The following is a 14,356-nucleotide window of genomic DNA, read 5'->3' as shown; positions in this document are numbered from 1 at the left end:
ATGAACTGATAAGTGAATAAACAAAATTTGACATTATTAATACAATAGAATATTATTCAGCCATTAAAACAAATGAAGTATTGGGGCTCCAGAGTGTCTCAGTTAAGCGTCTGACTCTTAGTTTTGACTCATGTCATGATCTCATGGGTTTTGTGAGATCAAGACCTGTGATGGGCTCTATGCTCAGTTGGAAGTAAGATTATCTCCCTCTGCTCCTCACCCTACTCACACACTCTCCCTCTCTCTCTAAAATAAATAAATAAATCTTAAAAATGAAGTACCGATACATGCTACAGTTTGGATGAACCTTGAGAACATTATGCTAACTGAAAAAAGCCAGACATGAAGGTCATATATTATATGATTCCATTTATAAGAAATTTTCAGATTAGGCAAATCCATAGAGACAGAAAGTGGGTTTTTGTTTGCTTCTTGATTGAAGGGGAGGCTGGGTCTCTTTGCAGAAGAATCATACAGTGTTGTCACAAGCATATAATATAAATCTTCCTCTTGAGCCTTTTCTAAAGATAACCTGATGTCATTTACTAGAGTGACAGCACAGGAGAAAAGGAAATACTCAGAACTTTGGCAGATGATTAGACAACGCCTTTGAATTGATGTTAATTCCTGGGAGCCCAAAATGCCATTGTAGCCCACTAAAGTATGGGACCAGTTGGTCAATGGTTCTACCCTGTAGTTATTTCTCTAGTTCCTGAAGAAATAATTGTAATAGACATGGTTGGCCAGAGGGAAAATTACTACATTGGCTTTCTAATCCATGGGATAAGGTCATTACAGTAGAAATAGCTAGGTGGAAGGCCCTGGAACATCTTCCTACCAAGACAGTAAACCAGAACCAATGGTGCATTTCTGGGGGGAAATGCAGATATTAGTGTAACATTAAATACTATAATATCTAGCATATCTCATGTAATTCACTTGTTTGGTCTGGGCAAAAGTAGAATGATTGGAGAATGATTGGAGAATGATTGTAGATTTCAATAAACTTAATTAGGGTGTGACTTCAATTGTAGCTCCTTTTATAAAAGATTTTTTTTTAAGATTTTTATTTATTTATTTGACAGAGATAGATATCACAAACAGGCAGAAAGGCAGGCAGAGAGAGAGGGGGGAGCAGGCTCCCTGCTGACCAGAGAGCCCGATGCGGGGCTTGATCCCAGGATCCTGAAATCACCACCTGAGCCGAAGGCAGAGGCTTTAATCCACTGAGCCACCCAGGCACCCTATAAAAGAGTTTCTTTATTGGAACAAATCAAGAACCCCTAGCACTTGTTATGTGACTAATGTTTTCTTCTCCATACCAAGTTGTAAGAACAACTATAAGCAGTTTACTTTTTTAATTTTTATTTTTTATTATCATATAAAGTATTATTTGTTTCAAGGGTACAGGCCTGTGAATTTTCAGTCTTACACAATTCACAGCACTCACCATAGCACATACTCTCCCCAATGTCTATAACCCAGCCACCCTATCCCTACCCCCCACCCCCCAGCAACCCTCAGTCTGTTTTGTGAGATTAAGAGTCTCTTATGGTTTGTCTCCCTCCCAATCCCATCTTGTTTCATTTTTTTCCTTCCCTACCCCCCACAACTCCCCGTCCTGCATCTCAAATTCCTCATATCAGAGAGATCATATGATAATTGTCTTTCTCTGATTGACTTATTTTGCTTAGCATAACACCCTCTAGTTTCATCCATGTTGTTGCAAATGGCAAGATTTCGTTTCTTTTGAAGGCTGCATAGTATTCCATTTGTGTGTGTGTATGTATACACACACACACACATATATACCACACACACACATATATATATATATATATATATATACCTCACATCTTCTTTATCCATTTATCCATTTATCCATTTATCTGTTGATGGACATCTAGGCTCTTTCCATAGTTTGGCTATTGTAGACATTGCTGCCATAAACATTCAGGGTGCATGTGCCCCTTTGGATAACTACATTTGTATCTTTAGGGTAAATACCCAGTATTTAGTAGTGCAATTGCTGTATTTTAGGGTAACTCTATTTTCAACTTTTTAAGGAACCTCCCATCAGCTTGCATTCCCACCAACAGTGTAGGAGGATTCCCCTTTCTCCACATCCTCACCAACATCTGTTGTTTCCTGATTTGTTAATTTTAGCCATTCTGACTGGTGTGAGGTGGTATCTCACTGTGGTTTTGATTTGTATTTCCCTGATGCCGAGTGATGAGGAGTACTTTTTCATGTGTATGTTGGTCATTTGGATGTTTTCTTGGAGAAATTTCTGTTCATGTCTTCTGCCCATTTCTTAATTGGATTACTTGCTCTTTGGGTGTTGAGTTTGATAAATTTTTATTTTTTTTTATTTTTTAAATTTTCTTTAAAAGGTTTTATTTATTTATTTGACAGAGAGAGAGAGATCACAAGCAGGCAGAGAGGCAGGCAGAGAGAGAAGGGGGAAGCAGGTTCCCCGCCGAGCAGAGAGCCCGATGTGGGACTCGATCCCAGGACCCTGAGATCATGACTTGAGCTGAAGGCAGAGGCTCAACCCACTGAGCGACCCAGGCGCCCCAATAAGTTTTTATTTTTAAGTGATCTCTACATTCAGCAAGGGGCTCGAACTCATGACCCTGAGATCAAGAGTCACGTGCTCCACTGACTGAGCCATCCCGGTGTCCTTAAGTGGTTTACTTTTACTTGGCAATGTCAAAAGTACACATTTACTGTCTGTCTCAGTGCTATGGCAGTTCTCAATCTCTGCCATATTTTAGTCAACAGAGATCTTGATTGTCTTCATATTCCATAAACCATCACACTGTCCATTACATTGATGACATTATGTTGATTAGATCTGATGATCAGAAACTAGCAGTTAATTTAGAAGCCTTATAAGATATATATAAACATGAATTGTGGGAAAAACCATATGGTCTGCCACCTCAGTGAACTTTCTGGGAATCCAGAAAGACTGAATCCAGTAGACTGAAACATGTTGAGGTATCAACATGTCACCTTTCCAAGGTGACAGAAAAGTTGATGCCTATTCTACCATGACAGAAGAATCGCAGTGATTTGTAGGCCTTTTTGGATTTTGGAGGTAATATACAACATATTTTGAACTGGAATCATCTAAGGAGTCACCCATAAGGCTGCCATTTTATTTTATTTTAAAGATTTTATTTACTTATTTGAGAGAGAGACAGTGAGAGAGAGCATGAGAGGGGAGAAGGTCAGGGGGAGAAGCAGACTCCCTGTGGATCTGGGAGACCGATGCCGGACTTGATCCCGGGATTCTGGGATCATGACCTGAGCCGAAGGCAGTTGCTTAACCAACTGGGCCACTCAGGAAGGCTGACATTTTAAAATGGGGAACAGAGCAATAAAAGGCTCTGCAACATGTCCAGACCATAGAATAAGATGCTTTTCTATTTGGTCCCATGATCCAGCAGATCCAATGATCCTTGGAGGTCTCCAGCAAATAATGATGGTGAATAAAACATTTAGTAAGCCCCAATAGGAGAATCATAGAATAGACCTCTAGGATTTTGGAACAAATCTATGACTTTTCATTATTTACCCCAGCGCTTGTTTAATGAACTCATAGATAACGTGGCTATGATGTTAGAGATGAAATATCTTCATGGGCTCAAAAATATGAACTTCCCCTTAAGGAAGTTGACTTGACATATTGCTACTTCCGAGTAGCTAATCGGCTAACATCATGTCAGCACTGAATCCCCAGTGTGGCAGCTTTCCCTAGGGAGAAAAGCCAGCCATCTGATGGCAGGCTGAATATGTGATATCTCTTCCATCATGGAGAGGTCATAAATTCATCCTCAGGAGAATAAACATATGGTATGATTTTCCAACCCTACCTGAAATATTCTGTCAGCTCCACCATCTGTTAGCTTTCGCAAGAATGCTTTACTCACTGTCATGGTATTCTGTCCACAAGCAGTAGACTCATGCCCAAGAAATTAACTGGCCTTACTACATATGCCATTACCTAGAAGTAGATAGTCTAATAAAAACATAGAATGGATTACTAAAGATTTGGTTTTGATACCAGTTGGGAGACAACACTCTGAAACAATGGGTTCTGTCTTACAGGATGTAGTATATGTTCTAAATCAGAGATAATTATATGGTACTTTCTCCCCCAGAGCCAGAATACATGGGTCTAGCAATCAAAGTATGCAAGTAGAATGGTCCCTTTCACTCTTATACCCAATAACCCACTCACAGCATTTTTGCTTCCCATGTCGTTGATTTTTAGCTTTAAGAGTTCGGAGGTATTATTCTCAAGTGAAAAATGCTTCTGCATGGGGCTCCTGGGTGGCTCAGTGGGTTAAGCCTCTGCCTTCATCTTGGGTCATGGTCTCAGGGTCCTGGGATCGAGCCCTGCATTGGGCTCTCTGCTCAGGAGGGAAACTGCTTCCCTTCCACCCCCTCCTGCCTTCTTGTGATCTCTCTCTCTCTCTCTGTCAAATAAATAAATAAAAACTTAAAAAAAAAAGCTTCTGCACAGGAGGGTTCTAGTTCCATGGAGCAGTGGTAATGAGTAGAGCATATTTGAGACTCCCTCAAGGCTAGAAGTGGTTATTGTTGGGACATGATCTTCTGTGCCAGAAGCTTGTGTGTGGGAAGTCTCCCAACCAGCGATGGGCACCACACTGTTGTAGGTTGTTTCTGGGTTGTTTAAAGTTGATGCTGGTTATGGTTTGGGTTTCTGACTTGGTATTTTCCTTATTATGTTCTTTAATATGTAACTTAGTATTATTGGGGAGAACTGGGTGAGTAGGGAGAAGAAGAGATGGTACGTACTGGGGGAAGAGTTTGTGGTGCCTTGTTGCAATTGGTTAGGCTGAACGTTTGTTAAAGTTGGGTTGTCTGAACCATTAGGATCTGGGTATCACAAAAGACTAGCTGCAGGAAATTGTCTTTCTGCATTGTTCCAACATAACCTTAAGCTTAAACTTCCCCTAACCCCTCAGGTGGCAATGCCCATGCTTCTGCCATCATACTCAGTTTTCTGCTGCCACTTTTGTTCCCATTGTAACCATTTAATAAACCAGCAAGTTCATAGGTAACCCAGTCTTCCAGGTTATCCGTCAGTCTAGCTGCTCATGGACTTATATGTGAGACTGAGCCATACAATGTGGGTTATATTTGTTAATGTAACCTAATTTGTACCTATAGGTTGGTGAAGTTTAGGGAAATTCTGGTATAAAAACATTTCCAAACTGAAAGTTTTTCTGAGAAAGAGAAAAAAAAAAAAACCCAACCCAGTCAAAACAAGGATTTGCAAATACTGGCACATGAAATATATATTTCCAATTTATATTTGAACGGTTATAGGCCTCATGTATTAGTGCTGACTGCACACATCAAGAATCCTTCATGGGGGGGGGGCACCTGGGAGGCTCAGTTGGTTAAGTAACTGCCTTGAGCTAGGGTCGTGATTCTGGGATTGAGTCCTGCATCAGGTTCCCTGCTCTGTGGAGAGTCTGCTTCTCCCATCCCTCTGCTTGTGCTCTCTATCTCTCTATCAAATAATTGAATAAAATCTTAAAGGAAAAAAAAAAAGAATCCTTCATGTCTATGAACATGATGTTCTTGCTCTTGCTAGCATTTTCTGCCCAGAAGTTTCCTCTGCTCCTTTACACCACCATCATTAAAAAGTGTTGCCCATTAACATCCTAAGATGAATAATTGTTTCAAAAACTATTAGTGACATTAACTTTAGAAAAATTGCCAAAAGAGCAGAAGGGTAGTTCTTGACCTACCTGCAGGCTATACTTCTGTATATTATACTGATATTGCTAAATAAAACATTTTGAATGTTTGCACATCTGCAGATAAGTGAACATTTTTGCTCTATTACATGTTACATGTATCAAACAACAGTTTGATTTTGCCGTCTTTGTGGGTATAGCGCTATGAGTCCAACTTTGAATTTTTTGTGCATTTTACTGATATTTTACATAAGTAAATGAAAAATGGAAAGGTGAAATTGCTGACAGTGGTTGTCAAATGTATATGTCTTATAAACATATTGCAGCTACCATTTGGTTAACCTGAAAGTCCTGACTTTTTATTTTCATTTGGATAGTATTAACTCAGTTCATATTGTGTTGATTTTAAAGGGAAAAAAATTAAAGAATAGTTTTCTTTAAAGATTATTTATTTATTTGAGAGAGAGAGAGCATGAGAGGGAGCAGGTCAGACGGGGAAACAGACTCCCAGCCAGGAGGGATCCTGATGTGGGACTCGACCCCAGGACTCCAGGATCATGACCTGAGCCAAAGGCAGTTGCTTAACCAACTGAGCCACCCAGGTGCCCGAAAGAATAGTTTTAAAATGCTGGAAATATATAATCAGAGATATAATTAGAGATTATATATATTTATACATATATATGTATATTTACATATACATATAAACATATATGTCTCCATATGTATTTGATTATTGAGAATAGATCTCTTTCCCTGCTTGATAAATGTAGTTAAATTTTCATACATTTGACTTTCATACAAGATTTTATGAACAAGTCATGTATGAAAGTAGCCTATTTACTGCTTACACATTTTTCTGGGACACCACTGAGCAAAACTGACAAAGAACCTTGAGGGGAATAGGAGAATTTTTCAGATTCTAAAAGTACCACAATAATATGAGAAGATAGAGGTTAGCTGAACCTACTGTGGTAATCATTTCACAATATACATAAATCAAACTATCTTGCTGTATGCCCTAAACTTACACAGTGATGTAGGTCAATTATTTCTCAATAAAACTGGAAAAAATATCATACAGTTAATAAAATTGCCTGACAGGGCTCAACAACAACAACAACAACAACGATGACAACAACGACGACAACGACGATGACAACAGCCGCAGTAGTAGTAGTAACTCCTGTTTAAGTGCTTGCTGTATTTCAGGCTCTCTCCTTGCTACGTCACAAGTTCAATCCCATTTGATTCTTAGTCATTCACTGAAGTAGTTAATATGCTGTCCCTCCATTTCATGATATAGCATCCTAGAGTTCAGGGAATTAAAATGACTCATCCAAAATTACACAGCCAGTATGCAGAGGCATTGGCTGATTCCAAAGCCCATGCAGTAATCATACCTTGTATTATTCTCCTGTTTGCTCAACAGTCCAGTTTGAATAAGCCTCTTTTAGAGTCGGATTATGACTAGATAATAAAATATGTGTAAGAAAAAAGGCAAGAATCTCTGTGTCTTGTGGGACAGATAGAATGTTTTCAGGAACAAGAAATAATAAACTTATTGAAAATGGATATCTTTTCCATTTATACCATATTGAAAGGGGAACAACAGAACACCCAATATATTACAGCTTATTGATATGACATTCTGTAGGAGACGGAGCCTGATGAAACATTTGCTTTGCTGTATCGCTGCCATATTGTATTATCTGTCCCACCTTAAGAATGAATCTGAATGAATGTGTGCATTCCTTTCTCTAATCTGCTTCTTACTTACATTGTAAAAGCAGCCCTTTTCTAAACAATCTAGACAAGGATGTTTAAGAAACTGAAAGCATTGTGTTAGCCAATAGCCCCTGTTGGAGCTATTCCACTTGCAGAAGCAGAAATGCAAACCTACAAATGTTAACCAAATGACAATATGCCAGAAAGGTCTTAAAAAAATGTCGCACAGACCACAGGACAGCGGCTGGATTTATGACAAGCAGCATACTCCATTCTGGAAATACACCAATTAAAGGAGTAAATGAATGTGAGGAAGGAGGAAGGAAAGAAAAGCATGTTCCAGTCTTGGCTAATCTTCAACTTGGAGCAACCCATAAAATTTTTAGAGACAAAGCAGAAAAAAGCAAAAACTGGTGGCAATGATTGCTTAGAATATAAGTCCCATTAGATTAAATCTGAGTAAATTTTGCTCTATTTTTCCTGAAGATCTTTTCCAGAAACGAATGCCCTTTGTATTTGAGAGTTGAGAAGACATAATTAATGTATTTATTCAGTCAGCAATCACATACCAGCTGCAGGACATATGATGCCTGAGTGAGATTTGAAGTTGCATAGGATGCGTGGGCCATGAGGAGGATTGGGGGAGGGTGTGAGGGTGTGTTCCCGGCAGAGGGAATGAAATATACTGAGGTACACAGGAGAGGCAAATGTCGATGTTAAAAGAACAATATTCTCTGTGTATGGGAAAAATTGCTCTTAAAAAAAAAAATCATGGCTCATTTTCACTTTCAGGACAGGAATAGTATCCATAGTACAGGTTCTTATTTGTTGAGGAAAACAATGTGTGAGATTTGGGAGGGCCCAGAAATGCCTGGAGGAGAGGAGAACTGGAGAGAGCAGAACTGCTCTGCCAAAGAAAGCAAGAAGTGAGAAGAATTTGGAGTTTTGGGGAATCTGGGGGAATAGGCCTGGGAAGTTTGGAGAGAGTAGAACAGTGAAGAGAAGAAATGAAAAGATGGGAAGGCTAGGTCCAAGGAAGAACCTTGGGCAAAGGAAGTCTTCATGAGCTGGAGAACAGGAGAATCAGTGAGAAGGAAAACATGAGTCCTTCCCAAAGGATATATAAAACACTGGGAGGGAACAAATTTCTACATTCTGTGGGACAGTAGTTTGAGTAAGTTGTATTTGGATATTACAGAGTAACTCCAGTAGAACGGGGGACTCAGTGTGATAGTTGAATCACATTTATTTTGCTAAGTTGACACCATCTTTTATTTTTGAGTTGTTTTTTTTTTAAAGATTTTATTTATTTATTTGACAGAGAGATATCACAGTAGACAGAGGCAGGCAGAGAGAGAGAGAGGGAAGCAGGCTCCCTGCTGCGCAGAGAGCCGGATGCGGGACTCGATCCCAGGACCCTGGGACCATGACCTGAGCGGAAGGCAGCGGATTAACCCACTGAGCCACCCAGGCGCCCCGAGTTTTTTTTTTTTTTTAAGACTTTATGTATGTATTTATTTTTTTATTTGAGAGAGAGCAAGCATGAGCAGGGGAGGAGCAGAGGGAGAGGGAGAAGCAGACTCCCTGCTGAGCAGGGAGCCCAATGTTAGGCTCAATCCCAGGACTCTGGGATCCTGGCCTGACTGAAAGGCAGACACTTAACTGACTAAACCACCCAGGGGCCCCTTTTATTTGTGAGTTTCTCCTGGTTTTACTAACTGGCAAACAATACTTTGTTCTTAAGGTTCTGTGGCTTATTGGCTCCATTTTTAGATATTTTATTTTATTTTTAAAGATTTTGTTTATTTATTTAACAGAGAGACAGCAAAAGAGGGAACACAGGCAGGAGGAGCGGGAGAGGGAAAAGCAGGCTTCCCGCTGAGCAGGGAGCCCAAGGCAGGGCTCGATCCCAGGACCCTGAGATTATGACCCGTGTCAAAGGCAGACGCTTAATGACTGAGCCACCCAGGTGCCCCTTAATATTTTAAAATAATTTTAAAAAATTTAAATTGGTGATTTTGTAATTTACATTCTGAACTTAAGATGTTTTAAAAAATGATATACAAAGTACAGTAATCTTGAACAAATAAAATAATACACAATACAAGTGTATGAGCCTAACCCAACAAAAAAGAAATTCAAATGTTTGAAAAATTTCCCCAAATGTCTAGTTAAAAAAACCACATTCTCTATTATTTAAATATTTCTTGGAAATTTGCAAGTCTGACCTACAGCCTGAATCAATTCTTTGAGTTAGAGGAAGGACATTGTAGGCAAAGGATGCAATAAAATAACTGTTACCGTGTCTCTGTTTCATTAGTCCTTTAGAGTGATCCATCCAGGCTGTGTACTCTAAGGGCTATAAAAGTGTACTCTCCAGATTCTTCATCCTCTCCACTCCTAGTCCCATCTGTCCCTCCTATTTAATTTGGACACACCAACATTCACTCTCATGTTTCTGGGCCTGGCTGTTTGGTTCTCTGTTTAATGTCATGAAATGAGAAAGAATATTCAGAACTCAGAAGAGAGGTTTAGGTTGGAGACAAAAATCTGACTTATCGATACATAGCTAGTTATTAAACGTACGGATGTGGATGGGATTGTATAGGGAAAAAAGTTTGAGTGAGAAGAGAAGTGCAATAAAAATATTTGGGTCAAGAAAAAGGAGCCAGCAAAGAAGAAAGAAGAGTAGATGTGTTGGTAGGAGATCAACCAGAAGAGTGTGTTGTCACAGAATTAGGAAAAAATGTTTCAAGAAGGAGAGAATGATCAGTCGAGTCAGGTGCTGCTGAAAGATCTAAGACGGCCACTGAAAAGTGTCCATTGAATTTATTTATTTATTTTTAAAAAGATTTTATTTATTTATTTGACAGACAGAGATCACAAGTAGGCAGAGAGGCAGGCAGAGAGAGAGGGGAAAGCAGGCTCCCTGCTGGGCAGAGAGCCCAGTGTGGGGCTCGATCCCATGACCCTGAGATCATGACCTGAGCCGAAGGCAGAAGCTTAACCCACTGAGCCACCCAAACACCTCTGTCCATTGAATTTAGCAATATGGAGCTTATTGTGATCTTGGTGAGAAAAATTTTGAGGAAGCAGTGGGGGTGGTAGCTGTAAGAGGGTTAGATTAAGGGAGGGATTTCCTATTCTATGTGAAAAATCCTAGCCCATGTTTGAGTGCTGAGCCCATGTTTGAGTGTTTGCCGGAAATAATCCAGTAAAATATTTATTAATTAAGATAAAGTATTTGCTGTATAAACCATCCCAATTATTCATAATGACTTAAACATGGTAGAAGTTTATGTCTTCATAACTTAAAATCTAAAGCCGTTAGGTCTCCTTTAAATGGCACTTCAGGACCTAGACTTCCTCCATCTTGTGCCTCATGGATCTTCAACAAGTTTTCTACGGCTCCAAGCTTGTCTGCATCAAGCAATGAAAGGGGAAGAACACAGATAATATTTGTGGGATGTCTTTATGTGTCTGGCCTAGTAGTAGCACATATCACTTTAGCACAGATAACAATGGCATAGATAATATCAGGCACATGGATCCACACTACATACCTAAGTGTCAGGGAAGCTGAGAAATTTAGTTTAGTTGTGTGCTCGGGAATAAGAGGAAATGGGTTTGGTGAACATCTAGCAGTCTCTGCCATAGAGGGAGAAGTAAAAGAGATGGAGTGGGCATGAGGAAAAATGAGGTGGGAGTGAGGGACGGGGATAAAGGCAAGAGTGAGCTTTCAGAGAAGGCAAAAGAGGAAGATACCAGGTCCCAGAGCCCATGAGGATATACTATCTTCTAGCCAAGAAAAAGTGGCAGAGAGGTCAAAGGTACTTGCAAGAGAATGATGACAAAGATGGATCATCTTTTTTTTTTTTTTTTTTAAGATTTTCTTTATTTATTTGACAGAGAGAGACACAGGGAGAGAAGGAACACAAGCAGGGGGAGTGGGAGTGGGAGAGGGAGAGGCCGGTCTCCTGCTGAGCAGTGAGCCTGACACAGGGCTTGATCCCCAGACCCTGGGGAGACGAAGGCAGACGCTCAACAGCTAAGCCACCCAGGTGCCCCAAGATGGATCATCTTTAAGGCAAGAAGGGAACACAGGAGGGTGATGGTGGACAGAATGGGCAAAACTAATTAGTTGGAAGTCCTAATAAAGCGAAGAATGGCTTCCTTGGAGATTCTTAAATAAATGAGTTAGAACAAGAGGGCATTGTGATGTTTGCCCTCTGAAGAATGAGATGTTTGAACAAATCATTTAGGAGGTGGTTAGATTCTGATGATGACAAGTTCTCTATGTGACCGGGAATATGGGAGGCTGCAATGGAATGAAGAATATTGTCGCTGACTCTGAGGAAGTCAAGGAAACTGAGAGCCAAGAATAGTGGATGGCTTCACTATGTGGGTACTGGTACCACCCAGAAGGTGATAGGAGTTGTAAAGGAGAGGAAGCCTTGAGCCACATGCCAGAGTCTTCAGAGAATGACAGGTCATGAGCAAGAGGCTGAAAAATGGTAGTTTTGTGGGCAAGAAAGGAAAGTGTTATAGTTGGATAGGGAGAAACCGCAAAGGCACAAAATTTTTTCTTTCACAAGACGGAAAGATAGGGGCCTGTGGGTGGCTCAGGTCATGGTCCCAGGATCCTGGGATTGAGCCCCATGTTGGCTCCCTGCTCAGCAGGGAGTCTGCTTCTCTCTCTCTTTGCTCTTCCCCACCATTCATGCCATCTCTAGCTCTCTCTCTCTCTCTCTCAAATAAATAAATAAAATCTTAAAAAAAAAAAAAGAGGGAAAGATAGTAAGAGTCTAGAAACTGTGTGGTGGTGAGAAGAACACTGACCTCACCTTCCAAATTTCAGTAGACATTAGGCTGGAGGAAAAGCTTTGGAGGATGTGGTGTTCACAAGGGAGCACTAGGCTTCAGTTTAGGCAGATGGTGGAGGTTCTGGTCTAAGAAAAGCTTGGAGATGTAGCTATCTAAGGGGGTTTGTAGGTTTCAGAATGGAAGGTCCAGAAGATACAAAGGAATGACTGGGGAGCCAGGCAAGGAAGGAGGGCTGAGTCAGTTGAGAAGATGTAGAAAACAGGTGGGAAAAGGGAATTAGAAAGTTAAGGTGACCCCTCTGAATGGGGTTCAGCCTGAGAGTTTCTTGGTTGAAAGAAACACACACTGACCAGTCATTGTTGGGAGCCTTCTTGTGGTGATTTGGCAACAATACGGTACTATGGCTCTGCAGCTTCATATGCATCTGGTCTAGAAGTAGTATGCAGAGGGGGGTTAACGTGGCCCAAGGCATCTGCTGTTAGGTTCACATGGGACAGCCACTTGGACCCAGAGCTCAACTTGTGGTAGGTCCCTGCCTCTCTCTCTAGCTTCCTCTCACTTCATTACACTCTTTGCTACACACCCAGCAGTCACATTTTAGATCCTCCCTCCTGCCATGTTCGTCCTTGCCCCAGGAGCACATCCCTTCTCTCTGCCTGGAATGCTCTTATTTATTCTTCAGGTTTTGACTAAAATATTACTCTTCACATATATTCCAGGTCTTTCCATTAATCTCCCTCATCACACTCTGTGCCTTTCCTTTACAGAGTTTATCACAGTTGTAATTTTACATTTATCTGTGTACTCCTTTAATTAAACCCTCTCTCTTCTTCTTGTCTATAAGTTGGATGAGGACTTACACATGGTCTCCCAGCATTTACCCCAGTACTTATACAAAACTGGTATAGTGGTTTTAAAAATCTGTCCACAAATGCTTTGACACTCTCCCTTTCCAAAATGGAAGCCTAATTCTCCTTTTGAATGTAGGCCAGACCGTGTAAGCTGCTTCTAACAGAATGTGGTAGCAGTGATGGTACATGACTTTCTGACATAATAGAAAGAATATAGCTTCTTCTTGGTGCTTTCTTACTCTTGGATCACTTGTTCAGGGGAAGCCAAGTGCTGCTGTGAGGTCACTCAAGAAACTCTGTGGTAAGGCCCAGAGGAACAGAGGTCTCCCACTAACAGCCAATATCAGCTGGTCAGCCAGGGGAGGAAGGCATGCTGAAAGTGGATCCTCTCACCCCGGTCAAGCCTTGCAGCTTTTGCTGACATCTGACTATAAACTCATGAGAGAATTGAGATAACGAATTATTATTGTTTTAAGCCTCTGAGTTCAGGGGTAATTTGTTATGCAGCAATAGACAACTAATATAATAGGTTTTCAATAAATACTTATTTAGTGAATGAATCAGCAAATTCATGAGCACTTCTTTTCCTTTCTTTCTTTCTTTCTTTCTTTCTTTCTTTCTTTCTTTCTTTCTTTCTTTCTTTCTTTCTTTCTAATTTGGCACCAATCAGTCATTTTATCAGTCATGATTCTACAGGTGTTTGAAACTTTGTTTTGACTTTTCTCTGCATTTGACTTTATAGAGTTTTTCATCCACATGCAATGGAGTAAAAAATACAAACAAGCCAGCATAAATATTTGACCCTTGAAAGATGGTGTTTAACTGAGTGATGTTAGTACAAGGAAAGATTAATTATATTTGCAGTTCCACAGCATACTACCAAAGATTAGTTGGCATAAAAGCAAAGCAGACAAGGGAGACAGACCATAAGAGACTCTTAATCTCAGGAAACAAACTGAGGGTTGCTGGAGGGGTGAGGGGTGGGAGGAATAGGGTGGCTGGGTGATGGACACTGGGGAGGGTATGTGCTATGGTGAGTGCTGTGAAGTGTGTAAGACTGATGATTCACAGACCTGTACCCCTGAAACAAATAACATTATATGTTAAAAAAAAAAAAGCAAAGTAGACAAGACAAAATTATTAAGGATCATCAAATAATGGTGAAATTTAGGTCAAGAGAAGGTTTTTTTTTTTTAATCTTAAATCTAGATT

Source organism: Lontra canadensis, unplaced genomic scaffold (assembly GCF_010015895.1).
Source record: "Lontra canadensis isolate GAN:19392208 unplaced genomic scaffold, GSC_riverotter_1.0 scaffold60, whole genome shotgun sequence".
Classification (NCBI taxonomy): Eukaryota; Metazoa; Chordata; class Mammalia; order Carnivora; family Mustelidae; genus Lontra; species Lontra canadensis.
This window is presented reverse-complemented; position numbering follows the sequence as displayed.